Below are 15,523 nucleotides of genomic sequence, written 5' to 3'. Positions count from 1 at the left end.
CGAGAAGCTGTGGCTAGTAGCGAGCGTGGCCTTTCCCAACTTGCGGACCTTAGGCTCTGATCATACCGTGTCTTGGGAGGGTGGGAAGGAATCTCACCCCCTTTCCCACCCACTCGAGCACTGTGCACACTGTGTGATAGTCCATCCTCTATCTGGCCAGGTGCGGTGCCTCACTGGCCCTGCTGGGGGGCCACATACCAGATTAGACACACGCGTGGCCTGCCTCGCCGTGGGGGTGGAGGGCCGCCGCCACGATATCCCGGGATTGTGTGTCTTGTGGTTAAACACTTAGGGTTTTGACGTAGGCAAGGCAGCAGAGCCGACCCTCGAAGCCACTGCAAACAACCTGAGAAGGCTTCTCAAAAAATGTAGTCCTGCGCCTCGGAAGGAGACGGCTTTTGTGGGGCAATTTTCCAATCGCTGCCTATTTGGTGTGGTCATGTCTGATCCAGGGGAAGTTTCTTAACTCTGGGCAAAGAGGCTTGCAGAGGACTGGATGCCAGGAACCTGGTGAATTGTACATTACTGTTAAGTGCATTGTCGGTATTAACTAACGGAGAAGCCGTGTGTCTGTCTGTGTTGGTGGTGCCAGGGGAGGAGACGGGAAGGGACGAAGCGGAGGAAAAGAACAATGGCCATCTGTAAGGTACAGACATTCTGTAATTTGGTTCTCACTCTGCACCATGAGGTTGATACTCCTGTTAAACTGTATTTTTCAGAGAAGATGTTCTTACTCAGCTGTAAAAGCCAGAACTGGGATTAGAAACCAGGTTTTTCTGATACCATATTTGGAGGCCTTTCTACTATACCACAGTGAGGACCTAAGTAAGCCATCTTTGAGCAGTGTGTGCACTATTCATCGTTTCCAGGAAGAAACTGTGGTAGCTCTGGACTTTTTCTGTCTTTAGTTGTATGGTTGGAAGTTATGTCTTGACAACAGGAGGCCAGGAGGCCTGTTCTAAACAATGAAGATTGCATCTCTTATTATCAGTAAGAGAAGCAGGATGGGGCCTATGATCAAAATGCCTGAGGGGTGACATGTCCCTGCTGAACTGGGTCCAGTTTAGAACAAGCTTCTTCTGCCTTCTGGGCACGAACAGTACCCTTGGTACAGAGTCTGGCACTTTGCTGAGCAGAACCTGGGGGTCCGTGGAGTGATTCTGACGAGGGCTTACACGGTGGGATGAGAGAAACCTTTTTTCCTTAATTTGACCATTTCAACAGTGATCTGGGATGGAATAATCTTCATCCTATGTTATTTATTTTTATTTATTTTTGAGAGACAGAGAGAGAGAGAAAGAGACCGCAAGTGTGTGAATAGAGGAGGGGCAAATGGAGAGAAAGAGAGAATCCCAAGGAGGCTCCATGCTCAGAGCAGAGCCCAACAGAGGGCTCGATCCCATGATCATGACCTGAGCTGAGATCAAGAGTCAGACGCTCGACCAACTGAGCCGCCCAGGTGCCCCTACATCCCCTGCTATTGAAGAGAAACATTGTACTAGGGTTCTCCAGAGAAACAAAACCCTCAGGATTTGTGTGTGTGTGTGTGCACACATGTGTGTGTAGGTAGAGAGATACATTTATTTTAAGGAGTTGGCTCATGCAATTGTGGAGGGTTGATAAGTACGAAATCTGATGTGGGGTAGGCTGACAGGCTGGAGACCCAGGGAAGAGTTGCAGTTCAAGTCTGAAGGCCATTTGCTGACAGAATCCTGGAGACCAATCTTTGTTCTATTAAGCCTTCTACTGATTGGATAAGGCCCACCCACATCATGGAGGTTCTCCAATTTAACTGCCAATCTCACCCTAAAATATCATTATAGAACACCTGGAATAATGGCTGACCAAATATCTGGGCACTGGGCTGAGACAAGTTGACAAATAAAATTAACTGTCACAAACACTAAGCTTCAGAAATGCTGAGATCACACAGCACTGAGAAGCAAGGCTGGGGATTTTACTAAGGTCTCTGATTCTAACGAGTTCTCTTCATGATTCTATAGCCCGTGTCAGTAAATCAGGGAAAGGGGTATGTTATACACGGAGAGCCTCATCTCGATTAGATGGTGTATTCACGGGATTCTCATTCAGTCTCCAAAAGGTCTTCAGTGAGTGCTGCCGAGGTCCATGCAGTATAGACCAGGAACTGTACCCCTCGGGAGTGAGCAAGGAGAGACCTTTGTGAAGCCTGCTTCTCCCCATGAATAGGCTGAGCCTTGGAAGTACATGGTCGACTGGAAGCCAGGACAAACTTGGTGAACTATTTGGGGATCTCTCAGTGAAGAAGCAGGCTTTTCTAGATGAGCAGTGTGCTACACAGAGTCTCACTGTGTGATCAGGGGACATGTCTGGAACACGCCAATGACTGACAGATGGAGAGGGAGCCTCCTCCCCAGCAGTCTTGAGAATAGGAGGCGCCTCCCTACATTAGAACCTGTGGGTTGGAGGAAGGGATGTAGAGGGTAAATCACATGACCTGGAAAGGCCTCTCCCACTTTATGGATTCTTCAGGGCTCACTGGCCTCAAAAACATCTTGTTAGCAGTGAAATCCACAGGTTTCCATGAGCTTCTCCTGCTTCCTTTCCCAACGGAACCTGAAAAGCTTACCTGGGCAGGGATGGACTCCCTTCTCACAGACCTGGAATATTCCCTTGCACAGCCTCACTTCCCTTGTTCCTATCCCTTTCATGCTCCCCACACACCACCCCTAAGTCTCTGGCCCTTTCCTACCTCATCTTTAATTCTTTCCTTTCTCTCTCTTTGCCTGGAATGAGTTCATGAGGATATTGTAAATGGAGTTAATTCTAAAAGGAGTTAATGAGGATATTCTATTTCTCATTAGGTCTGCCATTGCATTTCTGTTTGGACTGATGCTGCTAATTTCTTTTTTTTTCTTTTAATGTTTATTCATTTTTGAGAGACAGAGACAGAGCATGAGTAGGGGAGGGGAAGAGAGAGAACGAGACATAGAATTCAAAGCAGGCTCCAGGCTCTGAGCTGTAAGCACAGAGCCAAACGTGGGGCTTGAACCCATGAACTGTGAGATCATGGCCTGAGCTGAAGTCAGACGCTTAACCGACTAAGCCACCCAAATGCCCCTGGATGTTGCTAATTTCTATAAATTACACCATAACTTCTTATGACCATGGACAATTAGATTAGCCTGTGGCATGATTTTCAAAGGAGAATAGTCACATCCTATTTCCCGATAACTAGAAATGAGTCAGTCATGAAATTCTCTTATGCCTTAGTAACTTTCCTGCATCTTTTATTTAAACAATAATAATTAAAAATACATACCATTTATTTAAGGATTGCCACATGCTGGGCAATATAGACAATAAAGAGTTGGAAAAGTGGGATTAAAGTTGAGAGGAAGTGGCGGTTGGCATATACATTTGGTTGTAGAGACAATGGTTGACTTTCCCCAAGAGCTTGTGGTGGAATTCGCGAGAGAAGATGAACTCAAAGGACAGTCCATGACTCTCAGGAGGACAGCCACTGACAGATTCCCTGGGAGCATCAACATGTAGGTGAAGGAAGAACCAAGAAGAGAAACCACACAAGGAGGTTGTAGTGATGGGAAGATGTCCCTGAGAAAGGGGAGCTTCAAGAAAGGGGTGGTGTAAGCATTTTAAAGGATGTGAGAATGAAGAGAGACAAGACCGATTCATACAAAAGGTCACTGACCTTAGAAAGAGCAATTGCAGGGATTCAGGACAGGATGTCAGAGGGTAGCTGGAAGGTCATGCGGATCCCGGGAGACAGAAGACTGGACTTAATTCCCAATTGGACTGCGGCACATTCCGGTTCCAGAATTTATTTGCAAACTGCTTCATCTTGGTTGAAGTAACTAGAATTCACATCCGTTTAGTAGGAATAAAGATTCTTCACTGGATTTTTTTTTTTGTTGTTGTGTTATTAAAAATGTTGCAGAAAATCCACAGAATTGGAGTCAGAGGAACTAGGGTAGCATTCAAGGTAACTTATTTGCTGACTGTGTGATCTTGGGCAGGATATTTACCAAATCTGGCTTCTCTTATATACAGAAAAGGGAAGTTATAGTGATAGCTCCCAAAATTGTGAGGTTCAGAGGAGATATATGCGAATAGGCTTTGAAAACTATAAAGAATTATGCCAACACGAAGTATCACATTAAAAATAATCATGATACCTATAATTTAATGCTCAGGAATTGTCCCAACATTATATCATATCTTGGTGAATTGATTGGGAGTGTGTCGAGTAAGGTTATATTTGGCTGTAAACAACAGAAGACTCAAACAATCATCTAAACACATAGAAATTTATTTTTCTCACCTAAAAAGAAGTCAGGGGAACTCCTATCTTTCTGCTCCATCCTCCTCAAGTGAGTGACTTCTGTTCTCAAGGTTATAGGATGGCTGCTGTCTCTCCAGGCATCATATCCATGTTCCAAAAGAGCAAAAGTGGCAGAAAGAGGAATAGGGAGTGCCAAGGGGTTGAGGGGGCATGCCATCCTGAATCTGACCTTCTCTTAAAGAGTTTTCATGGAAGCTGACCCTTGTCTTCTGCATGCCAGCCTCACTGGCCAGAACCGGGTTTCTTAGCTATCCCTAGCACCAGGGAGCCTGGAGCAGTGAATATCGTAGACTTCAGTTTCCTGAGTTCCTTAGTGTAGACTCCTTAGAGAAGGGGTCCGTCACTGGCTTTTGGAAGCCGATTTTTAATGTCTACTACAGAGCAGGATTCATCCTGCCAGTGGAGCCTTGATGGGAGGAAGGGGATGGAGGGAGGTGGCAGTGAGCTATTATGCTCAGGAGGGCAAACTGACAGTGACCAAACAGCAGGGCTGTGGGCCCTCTGTGGCTTGGACCAAAACATTTTGGCTGTCCCCCACCAAGAGGCCCAGGCCCAAGACTTGGCTCCTTCTGGCAATCAGCCCTAACCAGCTCCTGCCAAAGGGGTAAACACATTCCAACTCCTTGAATCCCTGCTGCACGGTAACTGTGGTTAAGACACCCCCCCCCCCACCTCTACCCCATCTGGGCTAATGGAAAGTTCACTAAAGTTGTGTTTTTTTAGTGATGCTTTGCGGTTATCCGTGCTCCTTTCCGTTTAAGGGGAGTTGGATACCTACACATTTATGTTATCGAACTGCATGAGCAATTACGTTTATTCTCCAATCCTCGGGAATCACGAAGGATAAAGCATTAGACCTCTTTTTCTCCACTCTTGAAAGATGGCCCTTAAGCCAAGCCATTTCCCTAAGCCCCTTTAGCTAGGTGGAGGGACAGACGATCGCTGGTTCCGGGTCTTAAACGCTTAGAAAACTGCATGGGTCATCATCTGGTGTGGGCACCATCAGCCTGCACACTCCTGGGATTGTGGGGGGTGTCAGAGATGGAATGCTCACCCTGAGGATGGTGCCAATCATGGAAGAGACCGTTGCTCTTGACTGAGGCAATTTCCAGTCCCAGTCACAGAGGTGGATCACAATCACATTGAAGAAAAAAAAATTAAAAGCAATTTTTTAAAAGCATGAATAAGAGCTATTGTAAACGGCTCAAACTCTCTATATAAGCAGTAAAGTAAGATGAATTGACTGGCACTGAGTTGGAAAAGCTATACAGAGGCAGGGAGTGTGGAACGTAATTTAATAAAAATAAACTTTTTTTTTTTTTTTTTTTTTTTTAATACGTACACACTCCCAAAGAAGAAATGGAAAAGTTGTTAGGGTGTGGACCAGGGCTTCTAATTAGCTGTACTGGTCTGCCTGATTTATCTCTATCCTGGCCCTAGCACCTTCCTGGGACTCCTTCTCCCACGGGAGCACACTTTGGGGAACAGAGGCATCCCCCAGCACCTGACCCCGCGGCCGGCTCAGACCAGGTCTTCCAGCCCCTTCCCCAGGGGAGGAGCGGGCAGAAACCCCCCCGCTGCCCAGGTCGCCACTCTGGCCTCCTTGACCCTTACTTGTTTCCCAAACAGAGGGAGCCCTGGGAAGGCTTCTTGCCAAAGTTGGAAACAGCTACCCTCATTGTCTGCCTCGCCCTGCCGGCCGCGCTCGCCCTGCCTCCCTCCCCTCCTCTCTGTCTGAAAGTGTGAAAATTACAAATCCCAAGGAACTGCAATCAGAACTCTACCTAGGGAACGTTCAGAGTATCCTTGCCATAAATATCCCGCTCCAAGACGCCTGACGTCAGAGCGGGGCGGGCGGGGGCGCGGGCCGGCCGGGCGGGGAGCCGCGCCGCCCGCTCTCGGAGCCCGGGGGCGCCCAGAGGAGCCGGGGCGAGCGGCGGCCGGCGGCGGCGGCGGCGGCGGCTTCGGGGCTGCGGGGAGCGGCGGCCGCGCCATGGGGTCCTCGGAGTAAGTGCGCGGCCCTGCCTCTGCTCCGCTTCGCGCCGGGCCGGGCGGGGCGGCGGGGCGCTTTCTGCCGGCACCTCCACGCTTCTCCCCCCCTTTGCTTTCTCTGCACCGCCGAGAGGGGACTGCAAAGGCGGCCCCTCCGCGGGCTGCCTGTTGTGTTTCTGCAAAGTGTTTGCGGGAGCCAGCGGCCCTCGAGGGGGCTCCCGGGGCCTGTGTGCGTGTCTGTGTGTGTACGGGGCGTGATTTGCGTGTGTGTCTGTCTGTCGGTCTTGGCACATCTGGACGCAGGAAGTGTCTTTGGAAAACTTTTTTTTTTTTTAAAGAAATGCTTTTTTTGTGTGTGGCTTTGAAATCGGATTCCTTGTTGTCACAAGTGGACCAAGGAACGTTAGCCGGTACCCCCCAAACTGACAACTTTGTGGTGGTGGCTCTTCCCGGGGCTCAGCCTTGTGCCTTTATTCGGGTGATTTAACTCTTCCCAAGCCCCAGCTCCCATTTGCAAACTTGGCCTCTGGCCAGCAGGCAGGGCAGGGGGAGAGGGAGGTTCTTGCTCTCAGCCGCAGTGGGGAACCTTGGGCGAGAGAAGGAGCATCCCAGAAAGGGGGTCCTGACTCCAGGGACCTCGGCACCTGTGGCGGCCGCCCAGCCTCCTGCTGTGGCCCTGACATCAGGCAATGAGACTTTGACTTAACCGAGGAAGGCAGGATCCGGTCTGGAGGCAGGTAATTAATTGTAAGGAGGATGAGGAGGAGGCGGCGGTGGGGCCAGGACACTGCGGTTCTGGGTCGGGTCCTGCCCCGGGAGAGGGATGGATGCATCTGTCACATGTGCCCAAGGTGAGGGACGCGCCTGGTTCTCGGGGAGCGAGCGCCGCGGTGCCCCAAACAAGATGCAAGCTCCTAACATAAAGAGACATGTCTGAACCGTGGGGTGGAGGAAGGGGGGTGGTGGGGGAGAGGGAGAGAGATTTTTATCAAAATTGAACACAGATTGCTGAGGTCTGGGCTTGATTTAACTCTTCTCTCTCTGCCTTGGCTACTTTTCCACAGCTCTGTGGTGGATTTGCAAAGTTCCTGGGAAGGTAGGAAGGCAGATTACGCCTCTCCAGGGAACACTCCCTGGAGGGCTTTCCTTGAAGTCTACAGGGCAAAGAAAGCAACTTCCCATCTTTGGAAAGTTTAGTTTAGTGCTTCTCCCTCTTCCGGGTTTGGTGTCAGTTTCTTGGATTTCTCTGAAAAGTGGGCTACTGGAGGGGATGGATTTTCCCTAGGAAGTAGAGGGAGATTGTGCTCTCAGATAGGAGGCTGGGGTGCAGGCTGTGTGGGTCCACCAGCCCTGAATGGCCCACTGCATATCACTGGATGTCAGTGTTGAGTCCAAGAACCAGTGACCACAATGAGAGACTTTTCAGTTCTGCCCTAGCCTGGTCTCTGGTTTTATATTTTGCAACAGAGCCAGCCTACAACGTTTGGGTGGGAGGAAGGTTGCTGGACCCTCCCTGTGTCCTAGGAAAAAAAAAATGAGAGAAAGTACAGGACAGGGAGGAAATCTAGATGTAAAAACGGACCCGCAGGAAGTTTGAGATTTGGGGTGGATTTTAGAAATTACACAAATTGACCCTTAGGGAAGCAGACAGCAGTGTCGGAAATAGACTCGTTTTCGCTTCAGGAGTTATGTCTTTGCCTTCAATGTGATGAAGAAGAAGGAAACCATCCCAAGGGCCGTGTAAACAAAAGTGCACGTAAACGGGTAGCTGGGTACCGAGGCATGCACGTGCAGGCTCATGTTTATTCGTTTGTCACTGTGCGGGGATGGTCCTGGCCTCTGCCGTGACAGCACACACAGCCCATTTCTCCTCTGTGCTGGGAGCTGCATCCGACTCCCGGTGGTTCTTCCTTTACAAAAAACAACTAGGCTATTATGGTCTTGCTGCCCGCTAGTTGCACGCTCACTCCTGAGTTTTCAGAACTGTTCCTCCACATCCTGGGATGCTGAGTGAATACTCGTGCCCCCATCAGGACAAGAAGAGGAGAGAAACTTGTCCTGGGCGTTAGTTAGAACTCTGAAAAAAGTCAGGAGTTCAGGAAGCGGGAGGCGGAGAGGGCAGGACCAGTAGGGAGGCCTGTGAATGTGTTTTCTTTTGGTGAGTGTGGGGGAGGTGGAAAGCCTACTGCTTTCTGTGGGAACATGTTCTCTCCCGGGTCTGCTTTCCCAACCCCCCGCCCCCGGAGTTTTTGAAACTAAACAGGTTAGACTCTGCCCCTTCCTGAAGAGCCTGGGATCCAGGGGTAAAGGCAAGGGCATGCCTACCTGCAGGTGGCTGGGAGGCAGCAAAATCATTAATGAGGCACAGGCTTCTTTGATTTTAGTGGAGCCAGTGGAAGTACCAATTTTAAACATCGCCACTCATTCCCAATATTTGCAAATAGAAGGCTGGAGACCCAGGGGCAGGGGGGACCCAGAGGAGACAGACTCTCAGAAATACTCTTCTCCCATCAGAAGACTCCTTCAGGCCAGTCGAGGGCTTTCAACTCTTTCATCGCGTGGGGTTTCTCTGGAGCGTTGGTGGGATTCTAACCTTTCTGGGATTGCTGTGGGAGACATTTCAACAACTTCAGACCCAGGTCGAATTCCCAGGCCACTGATCTCCCTGCTTCTTCTGTCAGCTCCAGCTTCTGGCCTGCTCTTGGGTCGTCTCTGAGATGAGAATATTTAGAGAGGATGCATTCTCAGGCTCCCCTGAAGGTCTGAAGGGCAAACACACCTGGCAGGAAGAACAACTTGGGCTTTGATAGCAGAGGAGGTCTCCACAGCCAGAGCCTCTGTGTTTGGGGATCCTGTGCCCTTTGGCGCTGGACTTGAGGTATACCCCGGCAAGATGGAAAGAGTGCAGACCTCAGAGAAAATTGCCCTGGGAGAGAATTAGGAACCTGGCATATAGGTTACTTTTTACTTCTGCGTTTTAGCTTCCTCATCTGTAAAAGGAGGATAATTACCCCTCAAGGTTATTACAAAAATGATATTTATGGAAAAGAACTAAGAACAGAGCTAGTGATGTTGTAGATCCTTGATAAAGGGGATAGCATAATTTTATCTCTTCATTTTTCAGCCATCGGGAGTCTAGGTTTTGGGGAAAGGACCTTTCCCCAGCTCTGGCCACCTGTTTTCCATTATTGAGGGCCAGTGGGTGGCAGTCCTAGGGCCCAGGTTACCCGTATTTCTGCCCTCTAGAGAAGGTGACCAGTAGAGTGAGCATGCGTGAGCATGTGGGAGAAGGTAGCAGGCATCCTGAGTATCTGGTCTGGAAACCACTTCTGTGGTGGAGATCTCTCAGGAGGGAGAAGGTTGTATGTGTGTGGCGGGGGCGGGGCAGGAAGCTCGAGAACCAGGTGAGTCTTGTAGAACCAGCCTGAGGTCGGAGGTTGATTAAGCAGCCAACTCCGATGGGTTGTAAAGTATGGACGTTCAGCTATCCGTAAGCATCTCTGGGGCATATGGGGTGGGGCGGCTGCCCCCGGTTGATACACTGTCTTGGGGAGTTGGCTAGTCCATCGGACAGTACTGGAGAGGGCAGCTGCAGGTTCTCATGGCCCATCGCAGAGCTTCTAAGTTATCCTTCAAGTTGACATTTAAGATGTTGAAGATCACATTTGTTTCTGTTTTGTTCAAGCTCTCTCTTTAACTGTGGCCTGGGATGACTTTTCAGAGGCTTAGCCAGTGGCCAACTTCTCTTGAGATGGCCCAGATCGGGGGATCAGTGAATTCCTCGCTCCTGGCAGTATCTGTTTCTCCAGCTCCCTTCTCACATTTTTTGGTTTGTTTGTTTTTTGTTTCATTATGAGGTTATAAAACTGCACTGTCAAGATGCTGTGCAGAGGGAGATTGCTTTTTCTTTGGATTTGTATGTGTCGTTATGCCAGTAATGTGCAAGGTTTATCAGACTATGGGTGTTAACAGGTGTCGTGGGGTTCTTTCTGGGTCTCCTGTCCACAGAAAAAAAAAAAAGCAGAGCAAAGGGAAAAAAAAAACCTAGAAAAAATAAACTTTAGGCAATTTTCTATCTCTGAGTCCTGGCCAGAGGGGAGCTGAGTTATTTGTAGGATGCCTCGACATGCGGTGGAAGGAGCTTCTGAATCAAGTAGACCCAGGTTTGAGTTCTGGAATCCTCAGGTTCCAAGCGATGCATTGTTTCTGATCCTTTTTCATCTGTCAAATGAAAACAATGACTCTTTTTACTTCCCAGGGTTGTACTGAACATGAAATATATATGGGAAAGATCTAGCCAAGTGCTCGGAGCTTAGCAAAATGTTAGTGCCTTCTCCCTGTCTGGTTCTAAGCTTAAGAAAGTGCATGGCTTTGGACATTTGTCCATGAGTCAAAGCAAATAAGCTACTTATTCAGGGCTTAACATCAGTGCTCAAAGGTCAGCTATCTCAGCCTGGAGATGGAGACCTTTAATACAAAAGTGAGGCGGCACAGATCAGTGTTCCCCATGTCAAACAAATAGCCCCATGTGATCCTCTCCTGGAAGAAAGGAAAGGCCACCAGCTCACTGACCCATGAACCCGGGCTATTAGCGAACCCTCCATACAGCTTGTTTTAGAAATCCCAAACGCTGTCTTGGTTCAAAGAATCAAAGTCAAAACTGGGGAGAGAAGTCGTTGAGGCAGTACCTACCATTAAAACGGAATAATAATGACATGGTAACAATAGTACCTTACATTTATGTAACGGCCTACAGTTTGAAAGGCATGTGGCCTCATTTCATCCTTAGAATAATCCTATGAGATTGGCCTGCACCCTGTTTTACAGCTCAGAATCTGAGAGCTTAAAGGACTCCCCCTCTTTCACACCTTAAGTGAGTGGAAGAAACGGGAAGGCAATAGCTGCCTAAGCAGTTCTGTTGCATCCCTGGCTGCACCTTAGAATCACCTGGGAAGCTTGTAAACATGTCAAAACCTGGGCCCACCCCAAGCCAATTAAATTAGAATCTCTGGGGACTGGGGCCCAGGCATTGACAGTTTTGTAAGCTCCCCAAGTGATCCAAAGTGTGAGTGAGAGAGCCTAAGGTTTAAGGAAAGAGTGAAGGGTCCCAAGGTTAATATTCAGGGTAGCAGGCATGGGTGAACCCCCCCTCCACACACACACACACAGCCAACTCTTTGCTTAGATTACACTTCATGAGGGCAGGCACTTGTGTGGTGTTCCCTGTATCCCCCTAACCTGGGGTCGTGCCGGGTACAAGGTAGACACTCAGTAATTGTTGGCTAATTGAATGAAAGAATGAACAAACTACTGTAGATTAGGAGCCAGGAGTTTCAACAGCCAAATCCAGACTGCTGGCCTTGTTTTATAAGTAAAGTTTTATTGGAATGCAGCCATGACATTTGTTTATGTATTCTCTCTGGCTGCTGTCATGCTAAAAGGGCAAGAGTTGAATGTTGTGAAAGAGACTGTATGGCTTAAAAATATTTACTGTCTGGCCCTTTAACAGAAGAAGTTTGATGGCTCCTGCTCTGAATCTCAGACATGAACAGAGAGTATATCTTAGGGAGGGACATGATGGCATGGTGGTCCAGAATGTGGGTTCTAGAATCAGACAAGCCCGTGCTTGCATCCTGGTGCGGCCCCCTTACCTGTTGTAATACCTTGCATATTATTTACCTCTCTGAGTCTGTTTTCTCACCTGAAAAAGGCGGATGATAATAAATAATACGGCCCTCGCAGGATGGTTGAGAGGATCGTCAGCCCCTGGCCTCGTGGAAGCACTCAACAAATGTTAGCTCTCGCTGTAATGGTTGTAGTTTCTGGCAATTAACCAAATGAAAGGAAACGAACTAGATTAAAGTCAAAATCCGAAGCCAGTATTACAGGCAGAGTAAGGGATGTGGTAGGCAAAGATAATGAGCTGGGGTGATGAAGAAAAACTGGTTTCGGAGGTAACGGGTGTCCTTTTAAGATGGCACAGGTCAGGCCAGGCCCCCCAGGTGTGTTAGTGCGATGCTCCTGAATGTCTGGCTGCTGTGTCGACCAGCAAGTCCCATCATTCCTCCAGGGGATAATTTAGGTTTTATTGCACTTAACCTGGTCTCACAAGCATATCCTACCTCTGTATCCTTGTTCATAGTTCTGTCTACCTGAAAGGACCTTCCTCAGTCCTTGTCTTCCTGGTCCACTTGTCCTGCCAGGCTTGCTCAGGTGTCTGCTTCCCCCTGTGATGCCGTTTGCAAGGCTTTCCCCGCCTGCCCCAATCACTCCTTCTTCCTCACTCCCACAAACATGGCGCACAGCTCTGTCATAACATTTAACACATTGCATTAGCAGGCAAGGAAGAACTGAGTCTCCTTCATGCCTTCTACATGTTTGGAGCTCATAAAAGTCAAATTGCCTTGTTGAATCCACACCTGGTAGCCCAACAATGTCAATTAGACCCTTGGTTCAACTCCGTGATTTCTGAATTAACTCTTGAGGAAAGAGTAGGGCTTTGCCCAGGTACTAATGGGATTGCAAGAACAAATCCCCATAGTCAACCATATAGAACCACCCAGTTTATAGACTATGTGGACCCTTTGTGGACCATCTGTGTACTCTCTGTTGGTTCTTGCCCTCTGGAACACCTCTCCTGAGGAGTAGCCAGGGACAGGGAAAGATGAGAGAAACATAAAACCAAGCCTTTGGCTTCTTGTCGGCAGATGTGGTGAAAAGTTGGGTTTTGGCTTCTCTGGGCTTTCCATGTATATGTGCCAAGATAATTGGGAGTTGGCTTGCTATGGTCAGCATTGCCATTTGACTACAGAACATGTTGCATAATTTTTATAGATTTTAGTGGCAGATTTATTTTGATGGCAGATGCATATTGTGTGTGGAAGAATATTAAGATAAAGTTCTCTTCTAATGATTAAGGGGAGGGCGCAGAAAAATCTCGGCCTTTTGATCAACCCCTAGTGGACAACTAGGAGCTGCCCTGATGGAGGTGAGGGGGAAGAGAAAATGAAATAATACTTTTATATGGGACCCCACTATGCACATGACACGATGCTGATAATTTTAAAAAGCATATTCTTTGATTTTTCCAAATTATGAATAATTTTTACTTAAACAAGTGAATGGGAATCATCTAGAAATACAAAAAGACAAGTGGAAAGTGAATACCCCCTCTCCACACCCTCGCAATTAATGTCGATAGCCTAGGATTATATTTGTCTTTTCCCTTGTTCATACAAATACCTGCAGGTGTGTATTCAGGCATAGCGGCTGTTGTTTGAATGTTTTTCATGAAACTGAGTCTAACTGCACATTACTCTGCAGCATACTTTTCTTCCCCTTGAGCATCTATCAAGGTTATCCCTGCAATGCATCAAACTTCTTTTTATTTTGTCTGATTTCTTTAGGCCGAGACACCCACGGCTCTATATATTTGAGATCATGCCATTCTTGTGGGGTTATTTATTTTAACATCAGTCAGTTATTAAACATGGTTTCATCCTGATGATCACCAGTTTGGGTCCTTGCGTCTGACATATCAAGCATCCATCACCCAGGAAAGCTGCATTCTGGCACTCAGGCTGAGTGATTGATGTACATAGCCCTGGCGACCATCTGGGATATGAGTGCACGTTTTGTGTGGGCCTCGTTTGTCCCCTGGGAAAGCTGTTGGGCATCAGGCCCTGTGGCCGACCCCCCCCCCCACCTTCTCATCAGTTTAGCCTTCCCTGCTTGGTTCTCCTCCATCACTGCCCATGCAGGAAGGCAGTAGAAAATGTCAAAGACTGATCCATTAGATGGGAGAACCGTCCCGATGGAACAAATCAGGCAGTGTAATTTAATGGTCAGGCGTGAAGACTCTACACTCAGATCACCTGGGGCCAAATCTCTGAGTAGCGGGCATATACTGTGCCACCCTGACCCTCGCTCTGGCCTGACCCCAGTGGCAGGTGGCGCTGGCAGTGGTCAGCCCACTGAAGAGAGTTGCCCTGCCTATCATCACTCCTGCCCACACTCCTCTCTTGGGTCACCTGCATCCAATGATTGATGGGCGTGATGAAGGCCTGGCCCCTGTAGACCAATGTGGGAAGATTCTAAAGGGCATCCCAGCTTCAGGGCTCCACATGGGGTTGACTGAGGTTGCGTGGTGAGATGATGACCTCAAGAGCCCTTCCAGAGAACCCCCTGCCTGCTCCAGAAATACTGACTACTTCATATGAACTTGTTTTGGAGCAGCCCATTCTTTTTTCTTTTTTCTTTTCTCTTTCTTTTTTGTATTTTTGTATTTTGCATTTTTTAACGTAAATCCAAGTTAGTTAACATCTAGCGTAATAATGATTTAAGGACTAGAATTTAGTGATTCATCCCCTACATATAACACCCAGTGCTCAACCCAACAAGCATCCTCCTTAATGCCCTTCACCCATTTAGCCCACCCCCCACCCAACACTCCTCCAGTAACCCTCACTTTGTTCTCTGTATTTAAGGGTCTCTTATGGTTTGCCTCCCTCTCTGTTTTTATATTATTTTTGCTTCCCTTCCCTTATGATCATCTGTTTTGTATCTTAAATTCCACATTGGAGCAGTCCATTATTTTCTAGTCCATTATTTCTAGAATATGACACAGTGCATTCTTTTCTTGTGCTCTATTCTGTGTGTTTTCTAGGTGAGACCCAACTAGGTTTCCTTACAAATAAGGTGGTGTCCTAACTGGATAGACTGAGCAAATGTTTTAATTTTTACTGCCAAATTTTCATTTGCCCCTGCCTCCCCATGCTAGGCTGATGGGTGTAGGTGTATCTGTGTAGAAGCTCAACCAGATGGCTTTGTTGCCATCCTGTCTGGAGATGGGGGGCACTAGACAAGTTGACCTTTGGGAATTCCTTTGCATCTTGCCAGTGTTTCTGTAATACTGAGGGGTGCAGTCTCAAGAACCCTGCTGGTCCACTGGGAGGCTGCCTTCCTGCCCCCATATCACATAGGTATTCGCGTCATGCCAGCATGGGTCTCTGCCAGATCTGATTTGCCCTTAGGGAGTGTTTGTTTCTTTCTGCTTTGTCCTAAGCATGGGGGCAACCTTTGGTGCTGTGTTGAATATTCAGCCTTTCGGGTCACAGATACTGATGGCCTGCCCGCGTGCCAAAGCAAAGCTTGCCTGTGTGATGGATGCACCGTGTGCCAGACTCAGGG

At 48.1% G+C, this 15,523-nt stretch overlaps 1 protein-coding gene across 4 annotated transcripts in view; it reads left to right on the top strand.

Annotated features, from left to right (window-relative positions):
- The first annotated feature begins 6,199 nt into the window (after positions 1–6,199).
- DAAM2 (dishevelled associated activator of morphogenesis 2) overlaps positions 6,200–15,523 on the top strand; it is a 118,432-nt gene continuing 109,108 nt past the window's right edge. For 2 of the 4 annotated variants that reach the window (XM_053222849.1, XM_027057818.2), the window contains exon 1: positions 6,200–6,349. The gene's annotated coding sequence lies outside the window, so the exon portion shown is untranslated. Of the gene's footprint in view, positions 6,350–6,538; positions 7,072–15,523 lie in introns of those variants that run through there. The other 2 variants (XM_027057816.2, XM_027057819.2) reach the window with 2 other exon arrangements.

Source organism: Acinonyx jubatus, chromosome B2, assembly GCF_027475565.1.
Source record: "Acinonyx jubatus isolate Ajub_Pintada_27869175 chromosome B2, VMU_Ajub_asm_v1.0, whole genome shotgun sequence".
In the NCBI taxonomy this organism is placed as follows: Eukaryota; Metazoa; Chordata; class Mammalia; order Carnivora; family Felidae; genus Acinonyx; species Acinonyx jubatus.
This window is presented reverse-complemented; position numbering and strand designations above follow the sequence as displayed.